This window comes from Dama dama, chromosome 3, assembly GCF_033118175.1.
Source record: "Dama dama isolate Ldn47 chromosome 3, ASM3311817v1, whole genome shotgun sequence".
Taxonomy (NCBI): Eukaryota; Metazoa; Chordata; class Mammalia; order Artiodactyla; family Cervidae; genus Dama; species Dama dama.
The window spans coordinates 1556581-1580048 of record NC_083683.1 but is presented as its reverse complement, the minus strand read 5'-3'; positions in this window follow the sequence as shown (position 1 = coordinate 1580048).

The window sequence follows — 23468 nt, the reverse complement described above, 5'->3', positions numbered from 1 at the left end:
CAGGCACGCACAATGCTCCCAAGCCCGGGAGAAAAGCGCTTCGGGGTGGTGCTCTCTCCGGGCCCTTGCCCCTGAGCCTGTGGGCAAGGCAGGGGGAACACACTCCCAGACCAAGGCAGAACCACATGCACACGTCTGTTCCTGTCCCCTGCACCGGCAGAGAGCTCGGGGGAGCCAGAGTCTCTCAGGCAGGTGCTGGGCTGGCCGCCTGTTTGGGAAGGGGCAGAGCCGACCTAGGGGCAAGTTCGGCCTCCTGATCTCCCTGCTGCCCTGAGGCTGCTGGGCCAAAGACGTCTTGGGCATCCAACCCCTTACTGGTCCCTTCCCTCTGACGAGGCCCTCTGAGCTCCAGCACCTTGCAGTGTGGAGACAGCACCTGCCAGCAATCTCCTCTCCAAGGAGGTCTCAACCGAGGCCTAGGCCCAGGGGAAAGGCACCAGCGGGGTTGAGCCAGGGGAGGCGCCCGGGCATGTCTGGACCCAGTCCCCGCAGCCTGCCCCTTGGTGGGGCAGTACCCCCAGAGGCCAGGAAGGTCTGGGCAAGACTGGCCAGGGGCAGGGGCCCTGCTGGGTCCTGCCCCTGGCCTGTGGGGCGTCTGAGCACAACCGGCCCTCTCCCACTGGAAGACCTCACCGGCTGCCTCCAAAGGCCGGTTTGCAAGCACTCCCGCCCACTGTTCCCGCCAGGCGCGCACAATGCTCCCAAGCCCGGGAGAAAAGCGCTTCGGGGTGGTGCTCTCTCCGGGCCCTTGCCCCTGAGCCTGTGGGCAAGGCAGGGGGAACACACTCCCAGACCAAGGCAGAACCACATGCACACGTCTGTTCCTGCCCCCTCCACCGGCAGAGAGCTGGGGGGAGCCAGAGTCTGTAAGGCAGCTGCTGGGCTGGCCGCCTGTGTGGGAAGGGGCAGAGCCGACCTAGGGGCAAGTTGGGCCTCTTGCTCTCCCTGCTGCCCTGAGGCTGCTGGGCCAAAGAGGTCTTGGGCATCCAGTCCCTTGCTGGTCCCTTCCCTCTGACGAGGCCCTCTGAGCTCCAGCACCTTGCAGTGTGGAGACAGCCCCTGCCAGCAACCTCCTCTCCAAGGAGGCATCAACCGAGGCCTAGGCCCAGGGGAAAGGCACCAGCGGGGATGAGCCAGTGGAGGCGCCCGGGCATGTCTGGACCCAGTCCCCGCAGCCTGCCCCTTGGTGGGGCAGTACCCCCGGAGGCCAGGAAGGTCTGGGCAAGGCTGGCCAGGGGAAGAGGCCCTGCTGGGTCCTGCCCCTGGCCTGTGGGGCCTCTGAGCACAACCGGCCCTCTCCCACTGGAAGACCTCCCCGGCTGCCTCCAAAGGCCGGTTTGCTAACACTCCCGCCCGCTGTTCCCGCCAGGCACGCACAATGCTCCCAAGCCCGGGAGAAAAGCGCTTCGGGGTGGTGCTCTCTCCGGGCCCTTGCCCCTGAGCCTGGGGTCCAGGCAGTGGGTCCACACTCCCAGACCAAGGCAGAACCACATGCCCACGTCTGTTCCTGCCCCGTACACCGGCAGAGAGCTTGGGGGAGCCAGAGTCTGTCAGGCAGCTGCTGGGTTGGCTCCCTGTGTGGGAAGGGGCAGAGCCGCCCTAGGGGCAAGTTGGGCCTCTTGCTCTCCCTGCTGCCCTGAGGCTGCTGGGCCAAAGACGTCTTGGGCATCCAGCCCCTTACTGGTACCTTCCCTCTGACGAAGCCCTCTGAGCTCCAGCACCTTGCAGTGTGGAGACAGCCCCTGCCAGCAACCTCCTCTCGAAGGAGGCCTAAACCGAGGCCTAGGCCCAGGGGAAAGGCACCAGCGGGGATGAGCCTGGGGAGGCGCCCGGGCATGTCTGGACCCAGTCCCAGCAGCCTGCCCCTTGGTGGGGCAGTACCCCCGGAGGCCAGGAAGGTCTGGGCAAGGCTGGCCAGGGGCAGGGGCCCTGCTGGGTCCTTCCCCTGGCCTGTGGGGCCTCTGAGCACAACCGGCCCTCTCCCACTGGAAGACCTCCCCGGCTGCCTCCAAAGGCCGGTTTGCAATCGCTCCCGCCCAGTGTTCCCAGCAGGCGTGCACAATGCTCCCAAGCCCGGGAGAAAAGCGCTTCAGGGTGGTGCTCTCTCTGGGCCCTTGCCACTGAGCCTGGGGTCAAGGCAGGGTGTCCACACTCCCAGGCCAAGGCAGAACCACATGCACACGTCTGATCTGCCCCCTGCACCGGCAGAGAGCTCGGGGGAGGCAGAGTCTGTCAGGCAGCTGCTGGGCTGGCCGCCTGTGTGGGAAGGGGCAGAGCCAACCTAGGGGCAAGTTGGGCCTCTTGCTCTCCCTGCTGCCCTGAGGCTACTGGGCCAAAGAAGTCTTGGGCATCCAGCCCCTTGCTTGTCCCTTCCCTCTGACGAGTCCCTCTGAGCTCCAGCACCTTGCAGTGTGGAGACAGCCCCTGCCAGCAACCTCCTCTGCAAGGAGGCCTCAACCGAGGCCTAGGCCCAGGGGAAAGGCACCAGCGGGCATGAGCCAGTGGAGGCGCACGGGCATGTCTGGACCCAGTCCACGCAGCCTGCCCCTTGGTGGGGCAGTACCCCCGGAGGCCAGGAAGATCTGGGCAAGGCTGGCCAGGGGCAGGGGCCCTGCTGGGTCCTGCCCCTGGCCTGTGGGGCCTCTGAGCACAACCGGCCCTCTCCCACTGGAAGACCTCCCCGGCTGCCTCCAAAGGCCGGTTTGCCAACACTCCCGCCCGCTGTTCCCGCCAGGCACGCACAATGCTCCCAAGCCCGGGAGAAAAGCGCTTCGGGGTGTTGCTCTCTCCGGGCCCTTGCCCCTGAGCCTGGGGGCCAGGCAGTGGGTCCACACTCCCAGACCAAGGCAGAACCACATGCACACGTCTGTTCCTGACCCCTGCACCGGCAGAGAGCTCGGGGGAGCCAGAGTCTGTCAGGCAGCTGCTGGGTTGGCTGCCTCTGTGGGAAGGGGCAGAGCCGACCTAGGGGCAAGTTGGGCCTCTTCCTCTCCCTGCTGCCCTGAGGCTGCTGGGCCAAAGAGGTCTTGGGCATCCAGCCCCTTGCTGGTCCCTTCCCGCTGACGAGGCCCTCTGAGCTCCAGCACCTTGCAGTGTGGAGACAGCCCCTGCCAGCAACCTCCTCTCCAAGGCGGCCTCAACCGAGGCCTAGGCCCAGGGGAAAGGCACCAGCGGGGCTGAGCCTGGGGAGGCGCCCGGGCATGTCTGGACCCAGTCCCCGCAGCCTGCCCCTTGGTGGGGTAGTACCCCCGGAGGCCAGGAAGGTCTGGGCAAGGCTGCCAGGGGCAGGGACACTGCTGGGTCCTGCCCCTGGCCTGTGGGGCGTCTGAGCACAACGGGCACTCTCCCGCTGGAAGACCTCCCCGTCTGCCTCCAAAGGCCGGTTTGCAAGCACTCCCGCCCGCTGTTCCCGCCAGGCACGCACAATGCTCCCAAGCCCGGGAGAAAAGCGCTTCGGGGTGGTGCTCTCTCCGGGCCCTTGCCCCTGAGCCTGGGGGCCAGGCAGGGGGAACACACTCCCAGGCCAAGGCAGAACGACATGCACACGTCTGTTCCTGCCCCCTACACCGGCAGAGAGCTCGGGGGAGCCAGAGACTGCCAGGCTGCTGCTGGGCTGGCTGCCTGTGTGGGACGGGGCAGAGCCGACCTAGGGGCAAGTTGGGCCTCTTGCTCTCCCTGCTGCCCAGAGGCTGCTGGGTCAAAGAGGTCTTGGGCATCCAGCCCTTTGCTGGTCCCTTCCCTCTGACGAGGCCCTCTGAGCTCCAGCACCTTGCAGTGTGGAGACAGCCCCTGCCAGCAACCTCCTCTCCAAAGCGGCCTCAACCGAGGCCTACGCCCAGGGAAAAGGCACCAGCGGGGATAATCCTGGGGAGGTGCCCGAGCATGTCTGGACCCAGTCCCCGCAGCCTGCCCCTTGGTGGGGCAGTACCCCCGGAGGCCAGGAAGGTCTGGGCAAGGCTGCCAGGGGCAGGGACCCTGCTGGGTCCTGCCCCTGGCCTGTGGGGCGTCTGAGCACAACCGGCACTCTCCCGCTGGAAGACCTCCCCGGCTGCCTCCAAAGGCTGGTTTGCAAGCACTCAATCCCGCTGTTCCCGCCAGGCACGCACAATGCTCCCAAGCCCGGGAGAAAAGCATTTTTGGGTGGTGCTCACTCAGGGCCCTTGGAAAACCTCCCCGGCTGCCTCCAAGGCTGGTTTGCAAGCAGTTCTGCCTGCTGTTCCCGCCACCCGCGCACAATGCTCCCAAGCCCGGGAGAAAAGCGTTTCGGGGTGGTGTTCTCTCTGGGTCCAAGAAAGACCTCCCGGGCTGCCCCCAAATGCCGGTTTCCAAGCACTCCCACTCGCTGTTCCCGCCATCCATGCAAATGCTCCAAGCCCAGGAGAAAAGCGCTTCGGGGTGGTGCTCTCTCCCGGCCCTTGGAAGACCTCCCCGGCTGCCTCCAAAGGCTGGTTTTCAAGAACTCCCTCCCGCTGTCCCGCCAGCCGCGCACAATGCTCCCAAACCCGGGAGAAAACCGCTTCGGGGTGGAGCTCTCTCCCGGCCCTTGGAAGACCTCCCCGGCTGCCTCTAAAGGCCGGTTTGCAAGCACTCATGTCCGCTGTTCCCGACAGCCGCGTACAATGCTCCCAATTCCGTGAGAAAAGTGCTTCGGCATGGTGCTCTCTCCGGGCCCTTGGAAGACCTCCCAAGCTGCCTCCAAAGGCCGGTTTGCAAGCACTTCCCCCCGCTGTTCCCGCCAGCCTCGCACAATGCTCCCAAGCCCGGGAGAAAAGCGCTTCGGGGTGGTGTTCTCTCCGTGCCCATGGAGGACTTCCCTGGCTGCCCCCAAAGGCCGGTTTGCAAGCACTCCCACTCGCTGTTCCCGCCAGCCACGCACAATCCTCCAAAACCCCGGAGAAAAGCGCTTCGGGGTGGTGTTCTCTCCGTGCCCATGGAAGACCTCCCGGGGTGCCCCCAAAGGCCGGTTTGGAACCACTCCCACTCGCTGTTCCCGCCATCCGCGCAAATGTTCCAAGCCCGGGAGAAAAGCGCTTCTGGGTGGTGCTCTCTCCTGGCCCTTGGAAGACCTCCCCGGCTGCCTCCAAAGGCCGGTTTGCAAGCACTCCCGCCCGCTGTTCCCACCAGCCACGCACAATGCTCCCAAGCCCGGGAGAAAAGCATTTTGGGGTGGTGCTCACACCGGGCCCTGGAAGACCTCCCCGGCTGCCTCCAAAGGACGGTTTTCAAGCACTCCTGCCTGCTGTTCCCGCCACCCGCGCACAATGCTCCCAAGCCCGGGAGAAAAGCGCTTCGGGGTGGTGCTCTCTACAGGCCCTTCGAAAACCTCCCCGGCTGCCTCCAAAGGCCGGTTTGCAAGGACTCCTTCCTGCTGTTCCCGCCAGCCACGCACAATGCTCCCAAGCCCGGGAGAAAAGCATTTTGGGGTGGTGCTCACTCCGGGCCCTTGGAAGACTTCCCCGGCTGCCTCCAATGGCCAGTTTGCAAGCACTCATGGCCGCTGTTCCCACCAGCCGCGCACAATGCTCCCAAGCCCGGGAGAAAAGCTTTTTGGGGTGGTGCTCACACCGGGCCCTGGAAGACCTCCCCGGGTGCCTCCAAAGGCCGGTTTTCAAGCACTCCTGCCTTCTGTTCCCGCCACCTGCGCACAATGCTCCCAAGCCCGGGAGAAAAGCGCTTCGGGGTGGTGCTCTCTACAGGCCCTTGGAAGACCTCCCCGGCAGCCTCCAAAGGCCGGTTTGCAAGGACTCCTTCCTGCTGTTCCCGCCAGCCACGCACAATGCTCCCAAGCCCGGAAGAAAAGTGCTTCGGGGTGGTGCTCTCTCCGGGCCCTTGGAAGACGTCCCCGGCTGCCTCCAAAGGCCGGTTTGCAAGCACTCATGCCCGTTGTTCCCACCAGCCGCGCACAATGCTCCCAAGCCCGGGAGAAAAGCGCTTCGTGGTGGTGCTCACTCCGGGCCCTTGGAAGACGTCCCCGGCTGCCTCCAATGGCCAGTTTGAAAGCACTCATGCCCGCTGTTCCCACCAGCCGCGCACAATGCTCCCAAGCCCGGGAGAAAAGCTTTTTGGGGTGGTGCTCACACCGGGCCATGGAAGACCTCCCCGGCTGCCTCCAAAGGCCGGTTTTCAAGCACTCCTGCCTGCTGTTCCCGCCACCTGCGCACAATGCTCCCAAGCCCGGGAGAAAAGCGCTTCGGGGTGGTGCTCTCTACAGGCCCTTGGAAGACCTCCCCGGCTGCCTCCAAAGGCCGGTTTGCAAGGACTCCTTCCTGCTGTTCCCGCCAGCCACGCACAATGCTCCCAAGCCCGGGAGAAAAGCATTTTGGGGTGGTGCTCTCTACAGGCCCTTGGAAGACCTCCCCGGCTGCCTCCAATGGCCAGTTTGAAAGCACTCATGCCCGCTGTTCCCACCAGCCACGCACAATGCTCCCAAGCCCGGGAGAAAAGCTTTTTGGGGTGGTGCTCACACCGGGCCCTGGAAGACCTCCCCGGCTGCCTCCAAAGGCCGGTTTTAAAGCACTCCTGCCTGCTGTTCCCGCCACCTGCGCACAATGCTCCCAAGCCCGGGAGAGAAGCGCTTCGGGGTGGTGCTCTCTACAGGCCCTTGGAAGACCTCCCCGGCTGCCTCCAAAGGCCGGTTTGCAAGGACTCCTTCCTGCTGTTCCCGCCAGCCACGCACAATGCTCCCAAGCCCGGGAGAAAAGCATTTTGGGGTGGTGCTCTCTACAGGCCCTTGGAAGACCTCCCCGGCTGCCTCCAATGGCCAGTTTGCAAGCACTCATGCCCGCTGTTCCCACCAGCCGCGCACAATGCTCCCAAGCCCGGGAGAAAAGCTTTTTGGGGTGGTGCTCACACCGGGCCCTGGAAGACCTCCCCGGCTGCCTGCAAAGGCCGGTTTTCATGCACTCCTGCCTGCTGTTCCTGCCACCCGCGCACAATGCTCCCAAGCCCGGGAGAAAAGCGCTTCGGGGTGGTGCTCTCTACAGGCCCTTGGAAGACCTCCCCGGCTGCCTCCAAAGGCCGGTTTGCAAGGACTCCTTCCTGCTGTTCATGCCAGGCTCGCACAATGCTCCCAAGCCCGGGAGAAAAGCGCTTCGGGGTGGTGCTCTCTACAGGCCCTTGGAAGACCTCCCCGGCTGCCTCCAAAGTCCTGTTTGCAAACACTCCCGCCTGCTGTTCATGCCAGGCTCGCACAATGCTCCCAAGCCCGGGAGAAAAGCGCTTCGGGGTGGTGCTCACTCCGGGCCCTTGCCCCTGAGCCTGGGGGCAAGGCAGGGGGAACACACTCCCAGGCCAAGGCAGAACCACATGCCCACGTCTGTTCCTGTCCCGTGCACCGGCAGAGAGCTTGGGGGAGCTAGAGTCTGTCAGGCAGCTGCTGGGTTGGCCGCCTGTGTGGGAAGGGCAGAGCCGCCCTAGGGGCAAGTTGGGCCTCTTGCTCTCCCTGCTGCCCTGAGGCTGCTGGGCCAAAGACGTCTTGGGCATCCAGCCCCTTACTGGTCCCTTCCCTCTGACGAGGCCCTCTGAGCTCCAGCACCTTGCAGTGTGGAGACAGCCCCTGCCAGCAACCTCCTCTCCAAGGAGGCCTAAACCGAGGCCTAGGCCCAGGGGAAAGGCACCAGCGGGGATGAGCCTGGGGAGGCGCCCGGGCATGTCTGGACCCAGTCCCCGCAGCCTGCCCCTTGGTGGGGCAGTACCCCCGGAGGCCAGGAAGGTCTGGGCAAGGCTGGCCAGGGGCAGGGGCCCTGCTGGGTCCTGCCCCTGGCCTGTGGGGCCTCTGAGCACAACCGGCCCTCTCCCACTGGAAGACCTCCCCGGCTGCCTCCAAAGGCCGCTTTGCAAGCGCTGCCGCCCAGTGTTCCCAGCAGGCGTGCACAATGCTCCCAAGCCCGGGAGAAAAGCGCTTGAGGGTGGTGCTCTCTCCGGGCCCTTGCCCCTGAGACTGGGGTCAAGGCAGGGTGTCCACACTCCCAGGCCAAGGCAGAACCACATGCACACGTCTGATCTGCCCCCTGCACCGGCAGAGAGCTCGGGGGAGCCAGAGTCTGTCAGGCAGCTGCTGGGCTGGTCCCCTGTGTGGGAAGGGGCAGAGCCGACCTAGGGGCAAGTTGGGCCTCTTGCTCTCCCTGCTGCCCTGAGGCTGCTGGGCCAAAGAGGTCTTGGGCATCCAGCCCCTTGCTGGTCCCTTCCCTCTGACGAGGCCCTCTGAGCTCCAGCACCTTGCAGTGTGGAGACAGCCCCTGCCAGCAACCTCCTCTCCAAGGAGGCCTCAACCGAGGCCTAGGCCCAGGGGAAAGGCACCAGCGTGGATGAGCCTGGGGAGGCGCCCGGGCATGTCTGGACCCAGTCCCCGCAGCCTGCCCATTGGTGGGGCTGTAACCCCGGAGGCAGGAAGGTCTGGGCAAGGCTGGCCAGGGGCAGGGGCCCTGCTGGGTCCTGCCCCTGGCCTGTGGGGCCTCTGAGCACAACCGGCCCTCTCCCACTGGAAGACCTCCCCGGCTGCCTCCAAAGGCCGGTTTGTAAGCACTCCCGCCCACTGTTCCCACCAAGCGCGCACAATGCTCCCAAGCCCGGGAGAAAAGTGCTTCGGGGTGGTGCTCTCTCCGGGCCCTTGCCCCTGAGCCTGGGGGCCAGGCAGGGGGTCCACACTCCCAGGCCAAGGCAGAACGACATGCACACGTCTGTTCCTGCCCCCTACACCGGCAGAGAGCTCGGGGGAGCCAGAGACTGCCAGGCTGCTGCTGGGCTGGCTGCCTGTGTGGGACGGGGCAGAGCCGACCTAGGGGCAAGTTGGGCCTCTTGCTCTCCCTGCTGCCCTGAGGCTGCTGGGTCAAAGAGGTCTTGGGCATCCAGCCCTTTGCTGGTCCCTTCCCTCTGACGAGGCCCTCTGAGCTCCAGCACCTTGCAGTGTGGAGACAGCCCCTGCCAGCAACCTCCTCTCCAAAGAGGCCTCAACCGAGGCCTACGCCCAGGGGAAAGGCACCAGCGGGGATGATCCTGGGGAGGCGCACGGACATGTCTGGACCCAGTCCCCGCAGCCTGCCCCTTGGTGGGGCAGTACCCCCGGAGGCCAGGAAGGTCTGGGCAAGGCTGGCCAGGGGCAGGGGCCCTGCTGGGTCCTGCCCCTGGCCTGTGGGGCCTCTGAGCACAACAGGCCCTCTCCCACTGGAAGACCTCCCCGGCTGCCTCCAAAGTCCTGTTTGCAAGCACTCCCGCCCGCTGTTCACGCCAGGCTCGCACAATGCTCCCAAGCCCGGGAGAAAAGCGCTTCGGGGTGGTGCTCTCTCCGGGCCCTTGCCCCTGAGCCTGGGGGCCAGGCAGGGGGTCCACACTCCCAGGCCAAGGCAGAACCACATGCACACGTCTGTTCCTGCCCCCTGCACCGGCAGAGAGCTCGGGGGAGCCAGAGTCTGTCAGGCAGCTGCTGGGCTGGCCGCCTGTGTGGGAAGGGGCAGAGCCGAATAGGGGCAAGTTGGGCCTCTTGCTCTCCCTGCTGCCCTGAGGCTGCTGGGCCAAAGAGGTCTTGGGCATCCAGCCCCTTGCTTGTCCCTTCCCTCTGACGAGGCCCTCTGAGCTCCAGCACCTTGCAGTGTGGAGACAGTCCCTGCCAGCAACCTCCTCTCCAAGGAGGCCTCAACCGAGGCCTAGGCCCAGGGGAAAGGCACCAGCGGGGATGAGCCTGGGGAGGCGCCCGGGCATGTCTGGACCCAGTCCCCGCAGCCTGCCCCTTGGTGGGGCAGTACCCCCGGAGGCCAGGAAGGTCTGGGCAAGGCTGGCCAGGGGCAGGGGCCCTGCTGGGTCCTGCCCCTGGCCTGTGGGGCCTCTGAGCACAACCGGCCCTCTCCCACTGGAAGACCTCCCCGGCTGCCTCCAAAGGCCGGTTTGCAAGCGCTCCCGCCCGCTGTTCCCAGCAGGCGTGCACAATGCTCCCAAGACCGGGAGAAAAGCGCTTCCGGGTGCTGCTCTCTCCGGGCCCTTGCCCCAGAGCCTGGGGGCAAGGCAGGGTGTCCACACTCCCAGGCCAAGGCAGAACCACATGCACACGTCTGATCTGCCCCCTCCACCGGCAGAGAGCTCGGGGGATCCAGAGTCTGTCAGTCAGCTGCTGGGCTGGCCGCCTGTGTGGGAAGGGGCAGAGCCGACCTAGGGGCAAGATGGGCCTCTTGCTCTCCTTGCTGCCCTGAGGCTGCTGGGCCAAAGAGGTCTTGGGCATCCAGCCCCTTGCTGGTCCCTTCCCTCTGACGAGGCCCTCTGAGCTCCAGCACCTTGCAGTGTGGAGACAGCCCCTGCCAGCAACCTCCTCTCCAAGGAGGCCTCAACCGAGGCCTAGGCCCAGGGGAAAGGCACCAGCGGGGATGAGCCATTGGAGGCGCACGGGCATGTCTGGACCCAGTCCCCGCAGCCTGCCCCTTGGTGGGGCAGTACCCCCGGAGGCCAGGAAGGTCTGGGCAAGGCTGGCCAGGGGCAGGGGCCCTGCTGGGTCCTTCCCCTGGCCTGTGGGGCCTCTGAGCACAACCGGCCGTCTCCCACTGGAAGACCTCCCCGGCTGCCTCCAAAGGCCGATTTGGCAACATTCCCGCCCGCTGTTCCCGCCAGGCACGCACAATGCTCCCAAGCCCGGGAGAAAAGCGTTTCGGGGTGGTGCTCTCACTGGACCCTTGCCCCTGAGCCTGGGGGCAATGCAGGGGGAACACACTCCCAGGCCAAGGCAGAACCACATGCACACGTCTGTTCCTGCCCCCTGCACCGGCAGAGAGCTCGGCGGAGCCAGAGTCTGCCAGGCAGCTGCTGGGCTGGCCGCCTGTGTGGGAAGGGGCAGAGCCGAACGAGGGGCAAGTTGGGCCTCTTGCTCTCCCTGCTGCCCTGAAGCTGCTGGGCCAAAGAGGTGTTGGGCATCCAGCCCCTTGCTGGTCGCTTCCCGCTGACGAGGCCCTCTGAGCTCCAGCACCTTGCAGTGTGGAGACAGCCGCTGCCAGCAACATCCTCTCCAAGGAGGCCTAAACCGAGGCCTAGGCCCAGGGGAAAGGCACCAGGGGGGATGAGCCAGGGGACGCGCCCGGGCATGTCTGGACCCAGTCCCCGCAGCCTGCCCCTTGGTGGGGCAGTACCCCCGGAGGCCAGGAAGATCTGGGCAAGGCTGGCCAGGGGCAGGGGCCCTGCTGGGTCCTGCCCATGGCCTGTGGGGCCTCTGAGCACAACCGGCCCTCTCCCACTGGAAGACCTCCCCGGGTGCCTCCAAAGGCCAGTTTGCCAACACTCCTGCCCGCTGTTCCCGCCAGGCACGCACAATGCTCCCAAGCCCGGGAGAAAAGCGCTTCGGGGTGGTGCTCTCTCCCGGCCCTTTCCCCTGAGCCTGTGGGCAAGGCAGGGGGAACACACTCCCAGACCAAGGCAGAACCACATGCACACGTCTGTTCCTGTCCCCTGCACCGGCAGAGAGCTCGGGGGAGCCAGAGTCTCTCAGGCAGGTGCTGGGCTGGCCGCCTGTGTGGGAAGGGGCAGGGCTGACCTAGGGGCAAGTTGGGCCTCTTGCTCTCCCTGCTGCCCTGAGGCTGCTGGGCCAAAGACGTCTTGGGCATCCAGCCGCTTACTGGTCCCTTCCCTCTGACGAGGCCCTCTGAGCTCCAGCACCTTGCAGTGTGGAGACCGCACCTGCCAGCAATCTCCTCTCCAAGGAGGCCTCAACCGAGGCCTAGGCCCAGGGAAAAGGCACCAGCGGGGTTGAGCCAGGGGAGGCGCCCGGGCATGTCTGGACCCAGTCCCCGCAGCCTGCCCCTTGGTGGGGCAGTACCCCCGGAGGCCAGGAAGGTCTGGGCAAGGCTGGCCAGGGGCAGGGGCCCTGCTGGGTCCTGCCCCTGGCCTGTGGGGCCTCTGAGCACAACCGGCCCTCTCCCACTGGAAGACCTCCCCGGCTGCCTCCAAAGGCCGGTTTGCAAGCACTCCCGCCCACTGTTCCCGCCAGGCGCGCACAATGCTCCCAAGCCCGGGAGAAAAGTGCTTCGGGGTGGTGCTCTCTCCGGGCCCTTGCCCCTGAGCCTGTGGGCAAGGCAGGGGAAAGACACTCCCAGACCAAGGCAGAACCACATGCACACGTCTGTTCCTGCCCCCTCCACCGGCAGAGAGCTGGGGGAGCCAGAGTCTGTCAGGCAGCTGCTGGGCTGGCCGCCTGTGTGGGAAGGGGCAGAGCCGACCTAGGGGCAAGTTGGGCCTCTTGCTCTCCCTGCTGCCCTGAGGCTGCTGGGCCAAAGAGGTCTTGGGCATCCAGTCCTTTGCTGGTCCCTTCCCTCTGACGAGGCCCTCTGAGCTCCAGCACCTTGCAGTGTGGAGACAGCCCCTGCCAGCAACCTCCTCTCCAAGGAGGCCTCAACCGAGGCCTAGGCCCAGGGGAAAGGCACCAGCGGGGATGAGCCAGTGGAGGCGCACGGGCATGTCTGGACCCAGTCCCCGCAGCCTGCCCCTTGGTGGGGCAGTACCCCCGGAGGCCAGGAAGGTCTGGGCAAGGCTGGCCAGGGGCAGGGGCCCTGCTGGGTCCTGCCCCTGGCCTGTGGGGCCTCTGAGCACAACCGGACCTCTCCCACTGGAAGAACTCCCCGGCTGCCTCCAAAGGCCAGTTTGCCAACACTCCCGCCCGCTGTTCCCGCCAGGCACGCACAATGCTCCCAAGCCCGGGAGAAAAGCGCTTCGGGGTGGTGCTCTCTCCGGGCCCTTGCCCCTGAGCCTGGGGTCCAGGCAGTGGGTCCACACTCCCAGACCAAGGCAGAACCACATGCACACGTCTGTTCCTGCCCCCTACACCGGCAGAGAGCTCGGGGGAGCCAGAGTCTGTCAGGCAGATGCTGGGTTGGCTGCCTGTGTGGGAAGGGGCAGAGCCGACCTAGGGGCAAGTTGGGCCTCTTGCTCTCCCTGCTGCCCTGAGGCTGCTGGGCCAAAGAGGTCTTGGGCATCCAGCCCCTTGCTGGTCCCTTCCCGCTGACGAGGCCCTCTGAGCTCCAGCACCTTGCAGTGTGGAGACAGCCCCTGCCAACAACCTCCTCTCCAAGGAGGACTCAACGGAGGCCTAGGCCCAGGGGAAAGGCACCAGCGGGGATGAGCCTGGGGAGGCGCCCGGGCATGTCTGGACCCAGTCCCCGCATCCTGCCCCTTGGTGGGGTAGTACCCCCGGAGGCCAGGAAGGTCTGGGCAAGGCTGCCAGGGGCAGGGGCCCTGCTGGGTCCTGCCCCTGGCCTGTGGGGCGTCTGAGCACAACCGGCACTCTCCCGCTGGAAGACCTCCCCGACTGCCTCCAAAGGCCTGTTTGCAAGCACTGCCGCCCGCTGTTCCCGCCAGGCACGCACAATGCTCCCAAGCCCGGGAGAAAAGCGCTTCGGGGTGGTGCTCTCTCCGGGCCCTTGCCCCTGAGCCTGGGGGCCAGGCAGGGGGAACACACTCCCAGGCCAATGCAGAACGACATGCACACGTCTGTTCCTGCCCCCTACACCGGCAGAGAGCTCGGGGGAGCCAGAGACTGCCAGGCTGCTGCTGGGCTGGCTGCCTGTGTGGGTCGGGGCAGAGCCGACCTAGGGGCAAGTTGGGCCTCTTGCTCTCCCTGCTGCCCTGAGGCTGCTGGGTCAAAGAGGTCTTGGGCATCCAGCCCTTTGCTGGTCCCTTCCCTCTGACGAGGCCCTCTGAGCTCCAGCACCTTGCAGTGTGGAGACAGCCCCTGCCAGCAACCTCCTCTCCAAAGAGGCCTCAACCGAGGCCTACGCCCAGGGGAAAGGCACCAGCGGGGATGATCCTGGGGAGGCGCCCGGGCATGTCTGGACCCAGTCCCCGCAGCCTGCCCCTTGGTGGGGCAGTACCCCCGGAGGCCAGGAACGTCTGGGCAAGGCTGGCCAGGGGCAGGGGCCCTGCTGGGTCCTGCCCCTGGCCTGTGAGGCCTCTGAGCACAACCAGCCCTCTCCCACTGGAAGACCTCCCCGGCTGCCTCCAAAGTCCTGTTTGCAAACACTCCCGCCCGCTGTTCACGCCAAGCTCGCACAATGTTCCCAAGCCCGGGAGAAAAGCGCTTCGGGGTGGTGCTCTCTCCGGGCCATTGCCCCTGAGCCTGGGGGCAAGGCAGGGGGAACAAACTCCCAGGCCAAGGCAGAACCACATGCCCACGTCTGTTCCTGTCTCGTGCACCGGCAGAGAGCTTGGGGAGCCAGAGTCTGTCAGGCAGCTGCTGGGTTGGCTGCCTGTGTGGGAAGGGGCAGAGCCGCCCTAAGGGCAAGTTGGGCCTCTTCCTCTCCCTGCTGCCCTGAGGCTGCTGGGCCAAAAACGTCTTGGGCATCCAGCCCCTTACTGGTCCCTTCCCTCTGACGAGGCCCTCTGAGCTCCAGCACCTTGCAGTGTGGAGACAGCCCCTGCCAGCAACCTCCTCTCCAAGGAGGCCTCAACCGAGGCCTAGGCCCAGGGGAAAGGCACCAGCGGGAATGAGCCTGGGGAGGCGCCCGGGCATGTCTGGACCCAGTCCCAGCAGCCTGCCCCTTGGTGGGGCTGTAACCCCGGAGGCAGGAAGGTCTGGGCAAGGCTGGCCAGGGGCAGGGGCCCTGCTGGGTCCTGCCCCTGGCCTGTGGGGCCTCTGAGCACAACCGGCCCTCTCCCACTGGAAGACCTCCCCGGCTGCCTCCAAAGGCCGGTTTGCAAGCTCTCCCGCCCAGTGTTCCCAGCAGGCGTGCACAATGCTCCCAAGCCCGGGAGAAAAGCGCTTCAGGGTGGTGCTCTCTCCGGGCCCTTGCCCCTGAGCCTGGGGTCAAGGAAGGGTGTCCACACTCCCAGGCCAAGGCAGAACCACATGCACACGTCTGATCTGCCCCCTGCACCGGCAGAGAGCTCGGGGGAGGCAGAGTCTGTCAGGCAGCTGCTGGGCTGGCCGCCTATGTGGGAAGGGGCAGAGCCGACCTAGGGGCAAGTTGGGCCTCTTGCTCTCCCTGCTGCCCTGAGGCTGCTGGGCCAAAGAGGTCTTGGGCATCCAGCCCCTTGCTGGTCCCTTCCCTCTGACGAGGCCCTCTGAGCTCCAGCACCTTGCAGTGTGGAGACAGCCCCTGCCAGCAACCTCCTCTCCAAGGAGGCCTCAACCGAGGCCTAGTCCCAGGGGAAAGGCACCAGCGTGGATGAGCCTGGGGAGGCGCCCGGGCATGTCTGGACCCAGTCCCCGCAGCCTGCCCCTTGGTGGGGCTGTAACCCCGGAGGCAGGAAGGTCTGGGCAAGGCTGGCCAGGGGCAGGGGCCCTGCTGGGTCCTGCCCCTGGCCTGTGGGGCCTCTGAGCACAACCGGCTCTCTCCCACTGGAAGACCTCCCCGGCTGCCTCCAAAGGCCGGTTTGCAAGCACTCCCGCCCACTGTTCCCACCAAGCGCGCACAATGCTCCCAAGCCCGGGAGAAAAGTGCTTCGGGGTGGTGCTCTCTCCGGGCCCTTGCCCCTGAGCCTGGGGGCCAGGCAGGGGGTCCACACTCCCAGGCCAAGGCAGAACGACATGCACACGTCTGTTCCTGCCCCCTACACCGGCAGAGAACTCGGGGGAGCCAGAGACTGCCAGGCTGCTGCTGGGCTGGCTGCCTGTGTGGGACGGGGCAGAGCCGACCTAGGGGCAAGTTGGGCCTCTTGCTCTCCTTGCTGCCCTGAGGCTGCTGGGTCAAAGAGGTCTTGGGCATCCAGCCCTTTGCTGGTCCCTTCCCTCTGACGAGGCCCTCTGAGCTCCAGCACCTTGCAGTGTGGAGACAGCCCCTGCCAGCAAGCTCCTCTCCAAAGAGGCCTCAACCGAGGCCTACGCCCAGGGGAAAGGCACCAGCGGGGATGATCCTGGGGAGGCGCACGGACATGTCTGGACCCAGTCCCCGCAGCCTGCCCCTTGGTGGGGCAGTACCCCCGGAGGCCAGGAAGGTCTGGGCAAGGCTGGCCAGGGGCAGGGGCCCTGCTGGGTCCTGCCCCTGGCCTGTGGGGCCTCTGAGCACAATAGGCCCTCTCCCACTGGAAGACCTCCCCGGCTGCCTCCAAAGTCCTGTTTGCAAGCACTCCCGCCCGCTGTTCACGCCAGGCTCGCACAATGCTCCCAAGCCCGGGAGAAAAGCGCTTCGGGGTGGTCCTCTCTCCGGGCCCTTGCCCCTGAGCCTGGGGGCCAGGCAGGGGGTCCACACTCCCAGGCCATGGCAGAACCACATGCACACGTCTGATCTGCCCCCTGCACCGGCAGAGAGCTCGGGGGAGCCAGAGTCTGTCAGGCAGCTGCTGGGCTGGCCGCCTGTGTGGGAAGGGGCAGAGCCGAATAGGGGCAAGTTGGGCCTCTTGCTCTCCCTACTGCCCTGAGGCTGCTGGGCCAAAGAGGTCTTGGGCATCCAGCCCCTTGCTTGTCCCTTCCCTCTGACGAGGCCCTCTGAGCTCCAGCACCTTGCAGTGTGGAGACAGCCCCTGCCAGCAACCTCCTCTCCAAGGAGGCCTCAACCGAGGCCTAGGCCCAGGGGAAAGGCACCAGCGGGGATGAGCCTGGGGAGGCGCCCGGGCATGTCTGGACCCAGTCCCCGCAGCCTGCCCCTTGGTGGGGCAGTACCCCCGGAGGCCAGGAAGGTCTGGGCAAGGCTGGCCAAGGGCAGGGGCCCTGCTGGGTCCTGCCCCTGGCCTGTGGGGCCTCTGAGCACAACCGGCCCTCTCCCAGTGGAAGACCTCCCCGGCTGCCTCCAAAGGGCGGTTTGCAAGCGCTCCCGCCCGCTGTTCCCAGCAGGCGTGCACAGTGCTCCCAAGCCCGGGAGAAAAGCGCTTCAGGGTGCTGCTCTCTCCGGGCCCTTGCCCCTGAGCCTGGGGGCAAGGCAGGGTGTCCACACTCCCAGGCCAAGGCAGAACCACATGCACACGTCTGATCTGCCCCCTCCACCGGCAGAGAGCTCGGGGGATCCAGAGTCTGTCAGGCAGCTGCTGGGCTGGCCGCCTGTGTGGGAAGGGGCAGAGCCGACCTAGGGGCAAGTTGGGCCTCTTGCTCTCCTTGCTGCCCTGAGGCTGCTGGGCCAAAGAGGTCTTGGGCATCCAGCCCCTTGCTGGTCCCTTCCCTCTGACGAGGCCCTCTGAGCTCCAGCACCTTGCAGTGTGGAGACAGCCCCTGCCAGCAACCTCCTCTCCAAGGAGGCCTCAACCGAGGCCTAGGCCCAGGGGAAAGGCACCAGCGGGGATGAGCCATTGGAGGCGCCCGGGCATGTCTGGACCCAGTCCCCGCAGCCTGCCCCTTGGAGGGGCAGTACCCTCGGAGGCCAGGAAGGTCTGGGTAAGGCTGGCCAGGGGCAGGGGCCCTGCTGGGTCCTGCCCCTGGCCTGTGGGGCCTCTGAGCACAACCGGGCCTCTCCCACTGGAAGACCTCCCCGGCTGCCTCCAAAGGCCGGTTTGCCAACACTCCCGCCCGCTGTTCCCGCCAGGCACGCACAATGCTCCCAAGCCCGGGAGAAAAGCGCTTCTGGGTGGTGCTCTCTCCGGGCCCTTGCCCCTGAGCCTGGGGTCCAGGCAGTGGGTCCACACTCCCAGACCAACGCAGAACCACATGCACACGTCTGTTCCTGCCCCCTGCACCGGCAGAGAGCTCGGGGGAGCCAGAGTCTGTCAGGCAGCTACTGGGTTGGCTGCCTGTGTGGGAAGGGGCAGAGCCGACCTAGGGGCAAGTTGGGCCTCTTCCTCTCCCTGCTGCCCTGAGGCTGCTGGGCCAAAGAGGTCTTGGGCATCCAGCCCCTTGCTGGTCCCTTCCCGCTGACGAGGCCCTCTGAGCTCCAGCACCTTGCAGTGTGGAGACAGCCCCTGCCAGCAATCTCCTCTCCAAGGAGGCCTCAACCGAGGCCTAGGCCCAGGGGAAAGGCACCAGCGGGGATGAGCCTGGGGAGGCGCCCGGGCATGTCTGGACCCAGTCCCCGCATCCTGCCCCTTGGTGGGGTAGTACCCCCGGAGGCCAGGAAGGTCTGGGCAAGGCTGCCAGGGGCAGGGGCCCTGCTGGGTCCTGCCCCTGGCCTGTGGGGCGTCTGAGCACAACCGGCACTCTCCCACTGGAAGACCTCCCCGGCTGCCTCCAAAGTCCTGTTTGCAAACACTCCCACCCGCTGTTCATGCCAGGCTCGCACAATGCTCCCAAGCCCGGGAGAAAAGCGCTTCGGGGTGCTTCTCACTCCGGGCCCTTGCCCCTGAGCCTGGGGGCAAGGCAGGGGGAACACACTCCCAGGCCAAGGCAGAACCACATGCCCACGTCTGTTCCTGTCCCGTGCACCGGCAGAGAGCTTGGGGGAGCCAGAGTCTGTCAGGCAGCTGCTGGGTTGGCCGCCTGTGTGGGAAGGGGCAGAGCCGCCCTAGGGGCAAGTTGGGCCTCTTGCTCTCCCTGCTGCCCTGAGGCTGCTGGGCCAAAGAGGTCTTGGGCATCCAGCCCCTTGCTGGTCCCTTCCCTCTAACGAGGCCCTCTGAGCTCCAGCACCTTGCAGTGTGGAGACAGCCCCTGCCAGCAACCTCCTCTCCAAGGAGGCCTCAACCGAGGCCTAGGCCCAGGGGAAAGGCACCAGCGGGGATGAGCCTGGGGAGGCGCCCGGGCATGTCTGGACCCAGTCCCCGCAGCCTGCCCCTTGGTGGGGCAGTACCCCCGGAGGCCAGGAAGGTCTGGGCAAGGCTGGCCAGGGGCAGGGGCCCTGCTGGGTCCTGCCCCTGGCCTGTGGGGCCTCTGAGCACAACCGGCCCTCTCCCACTGGAAGACCTCCCCGGCTGCCTCCAAAGGCCGGTTTGCAAGCGCTGCCGCCCAGTGTTCCCAGCAGGCGTGCACAATGCTCCCAAGCCCGGGAGAAAAGCGCTTCAGGGTGGTGCTCTCTCTGGGCCCTTGCCCCTGAGCCTGGTGTCAAGGCAGGGTGTCCACACTCCCAGGCCAAGGCAGAACCACATGCACACGTCTGATCTGCCCCCTGCACCGGCAGAGAGCTCGGGGGAGCCAGAGTCTGTCAGGCAGCTGCTGGGCTGGCCGCCTGTGTGGGAAGGGGCAGAGCCGACCTAGGGGCAAGTTGGGCCTCTTGCTCTCCCTGCTGCCCTGAGGCTGCTGGGCCAAAGACGTCTTGGGCATCCAGCCCCTTGCTGGTCCCTTCCCTCTAACGAAGCCCTCTGAGCTCCAGCACCTTGCAGTGTGGAGACAGCCCCTGCCAGCAACCTCCTCTCCAAGGAGGCCTCAACCGAGGCCTAGGCCCAGGGAAAAGGCACCAGCGGGGATGAGCCTGGGGAGGCGCCCGGGCATGTCTGGACCCAGTCCCGCAGCCTGCCCCTTGGTGGGGCTGTAACCCCGGAGGCAGGAAGGTCTTTTCAAGGCTGGCCAGGGGCAGGGGCCCTGCTGGGTCCTGCCCCTGGCCTGTAGGGCCTCTGAGCACAACCGGCCCTCTCCCACTGGAAGACCTCCCCAGCTGCCTCCAAAGGCCAGTTTTCCAACACTCCTGCCCGCTGTTCCCGCCAGGCACGCACAATGCTCCCAAGCCCGGGAGAAAAGCGCTTCGGGGTGGTGCTCTCTCCGGGCCCTTGCCCCTGAGCCTGTGGGCAAGGCAGGGGGAACACACTCCCAGACCAAGGCAGAACCACATGCACACGTCTGTTCCTGTCCCCTGCACCGGCAGAGAGCTCGGGGGAGCCAGAGTCTCTCAGGCAGGTGCTGGGCTGGCCGCCTGTTTGGGAAGGGGCAGAGCCGACCTAGGGGCAAGTTGGGCCTCCTGATCTCCCTGCTGCCCTGAGGCTGCTGGGCCAAAGACGTCTTGGGCATCCAACCCCTTACTGGTCCCTTCCCTCTGACGAGGCCCTCTGAGCTCCAGCACCTTGCAGTGTGGAGACAGCACCTGCCAGCAATCTCCTCTCCAAGGAGGTCTCAACCGAGGCCTAGGCCCAGGGGAAAGGCACCAGCGGGGTTGAGCCAGGGGAGGCGCCCGGGCATGTCTGGACCCAGTCCCCGCAGCCTGCCCCTTGGTGGGGCAGTACCCCCGGAGGCCAGGAAGGTCTGGGCAAGACTGGCCAGGGGCAGGGGCCCTGCTGGGTCCTGCCCCTGGCCTGTGGGGCCTCTGAGCACAACCGGGCCTCTCCCACTGGAAGACCTCCCCGGCTGCCTCCAAAGGCCGGTTTGCCAACACTCCCGCCCGCTGTTCCCGCCAGGCACGCACAATGCTCCCAAGCCCGGGAGAAAAGCGCTTCTGGGTGGTGCTCTCTCCGGGCCCTTGCCCCTGAGCCTGGGGTCCAGGCAGTGGGTCCACACTCCCAGACCAACGCAGAACCACATGCACACGTCTGTTCCTGCCCCCTGCACCGGCAGAGAGCTCGGGGGAGCCAGAGTCTGTCAGGCAGCTACTGGGCTGGCCGCCTGTGTGGGAAGGGGCAGAGCCGACCTAGGGGCAAGTTGGGCCTCTTCCTCTCCCTGCTGCCCTGAGGCTGCTGGGCCAAAGAGGTCTTGGGCATCCAGCCCCTTGCTGGTCCCTTCCCGCTGACGAGGCCCTCTGAGCTCCAGCACCTTGCAGTGTGGAGACAGCCCCTGCCAGCAATCTCCTCTCCAAGGAGGCCTCAACCGAGGCCTAGGCCCAGGGGAAAGGCACCAGCGGGGATGAGCCTGGGGAGGCGCCCGGGCATGTCTGGACCCAGTCCCCGCATCCTGCCCCTTGGTGGGGTAGTACCCCCGGAGGCCAGGAAGGTCTGGGCAAGGCTGCCAGGGGCAGGGGCCCTGCTGGGTCCTGCCCCTGGCCTGTGGGGCGTCTGAGCACAACCGGCACTCTCCCACTGGAAGACCTCCCCGGCTGCCTCCAAAGTCCTGTTTGCAAACACTCCCACCCGCTGTTCATGCCAGGCTCGCACAATGCTCCCAAGCCCGGGAGAAAAGCGCTTCGGGGTGCTTCTCACTCCGGGCCCTTGCCCCTGAGCCTGGGGGCAAGGCAGGGGGAACACACTCCCAGGCCAAGGCAGAACCACATGCCCACGTCTGTTCCTGTCCCGTGCACCGGCAGAGAGCTTGGGGGAGCCAGAGTCTGTCAGGCAGCTGCTGGGTTGGCCGCCTGTGTGGGAAGGGGCAGAGCCGCCCTAGGGGCAAGTTGGGCCTCTTGCTCTCCCTGCTGCCCTGAGGCTGCTGGGCCAAAGAGGTCTTGGGCATCCAGCCCCTTGCTGGTCCCTTCCCTCTAACGAGGCCCTCTGATCTCCAGCACCTTGCAGTGTGGAGACAGCCCCTGCCAGCAACCTCCTCTCCAAGGAGGCCTCAACCGAGGCCTAGGCCCAGGGGAAAGGCACCAGCGGGGATGAGCCTGGGGAGGCGCCCGGGCATGTCTGGACCCAGTCCCCGCAGCCTGCCCCTTGGTGGGGCAGTACCCCCGGAGGCCAGGAAGGTCTGGGCAAGGCTGGCCAGGGGCAGGGGCCCTGCTGGGTCCTGCCCCTGGCCTGTGGGGCCTCTGAGCACAACCGGCCCTCTCCCACTGGAAGACCTCCCCGGCTGCCTCCAAAGGCCGGTTTGCAAGCGCTGCCGCCCAGTGTTCCCAGCAGGCGTGCACAATGCTCCCAAGCCCGGGAGAAAAGCGCTTCAGGGTGGTGCTCTCTCTGGGCCCTTGCCCCTGAGCCTGGTGTCAAGGCAGGGTGTCCACACTCCCAGGCCAAGGCAGAACCACATGCACACGTCTGATCTGCCCCCTGCACCGGCAGAGAGCTCGGGGGAGCCAGAGTCTGTCAGGCAGCTGCTGGGCTGGCCGCCTGTGTGGGAAGGGGCAGAGCCGACCTAGGGGCAAGTTGGGCCTCTTGCTCTCCCTGCTGCCCTGAGGCTGCTGGGCCAAAGACGTCTTGGGCATCCAGCCCCTTGCTGGTCCCTTCCCTCTAACGAGGCCCTCTGAGCTCCAGCACCTTGCAGTGTGGAGACAGCCCCTGCCAGCAACCTCCTCTCCAAGGAGGCCTCAACCGAGGCCTAGGCCCAGGGAAAAGGCACCAGCGGGGATGAGCCTGGGGAGGCGCCCGGGCATGTCTGGACCCAGTCCCGCAGCCTGCCCCTTGGTGGGGCTGTAACCCCGGAGGCAGGAAGGTCTTTTCAAGGCTGGCCAGGGGCAGGGGCCCTGCTGGGTCCTGCCCCTGGCCTGTAGGGCCTCTGAGCACAACCGGCCCTCTCCCACTGGAAGACCTCCCCAGCTGCCTCCAAAGGCCAGTTTTCCAACACTCCTGCCCGCTGTTCCCGCCAGGCACGCACAATGCTCCCAAGCCCGGGAGAAAAGCGCTTCGGGGTGGTGCTCTCTCCGGGCCCTTGCCCCTGAGCCTGTGGGCAAGGCAGGGGGAACACACTCCCAGACCAAGGCAGAACCACATGCACACGTCTGTTCCTGTCCCCTGCACCGGCAGAGAGCTCGGGGGAGCCAGAGTCTCTCAGGCAGGTGCTGGGCTGGCCGCCTGTTTGGGAAGGGGCAGAGCCGACCTAGGGGCAAGTTGGGCCTCCTGATCTCCCTGCTGCCCTGAGGCTGCTGGGCCAAAGACGTCTTGGGCATCCAACCCCTTACTGGTCCCTTCCCTCTGACGAGGCCCTCTGAGCTCCAGCACCTTGCAGTGTGGAGACAGCACCTGCCAGCAATCTCCTCTCCAAGGAGGTCTCAACCGAGTCCTAGGCCCAGGGGAAAGGCACCAGCGGGGTTGAGCCAGGGGAGGCGCCCGGGCATGTCTGGACCCAGTCCCCGCAGCCTGCCCCTTGGTGGGGCAGTACCCCCGGAGGCCAGGAAGGTCTGGGCAAGACTGGCCAGGGGCAGGGGCCCTGCTGGGTCCTGCCCCTGGCCTGTGGGGCGTCTGAGCACAACCGGCCCTCTCCCACTGGAAGACCTCACCGGCTGCCTCCAAAGGCCGGTTTGCAAGCACTCCCGCCCACTGTTCCCGCCAGGCGCGCACAATGCTCCCAAGCCCGGGAGAAAAGCGCTTCGGGGTGGTGCTCTCTCCGGGCCCTTGCCCCTGAGCCTGTGGGCAAGGCAGGGGGAACACACTCCCAGACCAAGGCAGAACCACATGCACACGTCTGTTCCTGCCCCCTCCACCGGCAGAGAGCTGGGGGGAGCCAGAGTCTGTAAGGCAGCTGCTGGGCTGGCCGCCTGTGTGGGAAGGGGCAGAGCCGACCTAGGGGCAAGTTGGGCCTCTTGCTCTCCCTGCTGCCCTGAGGCTGCTGGGCCAAAGACGTCTTGGGCATCCAGTCCCTTGCTGGTCCCTTCCCTCTGACGAGGCCCTCTGAGCTCCAGCACCTTGCAGTGTGGAGACAGCCCCTGCCAGCAACCTCCTCTGCAAGGAGGCCTCAACCGAGGCCTAGGCCCAGGGGAAAGGCACCAGCGGGCATGAGCCAGTGGAGGCGCACGGGCATGTCTGGACCCAGTCCACGCAGCCTGCCCCTTGGTGGGGCAGTACCCCCGGAGGCCAGGAAGATCTGGGCAAGGCTGGCCAGGGGCAGGGGCCCTGCTGGGTTCTGCCCCTGGCCTGTGGGGCCTCTGAGC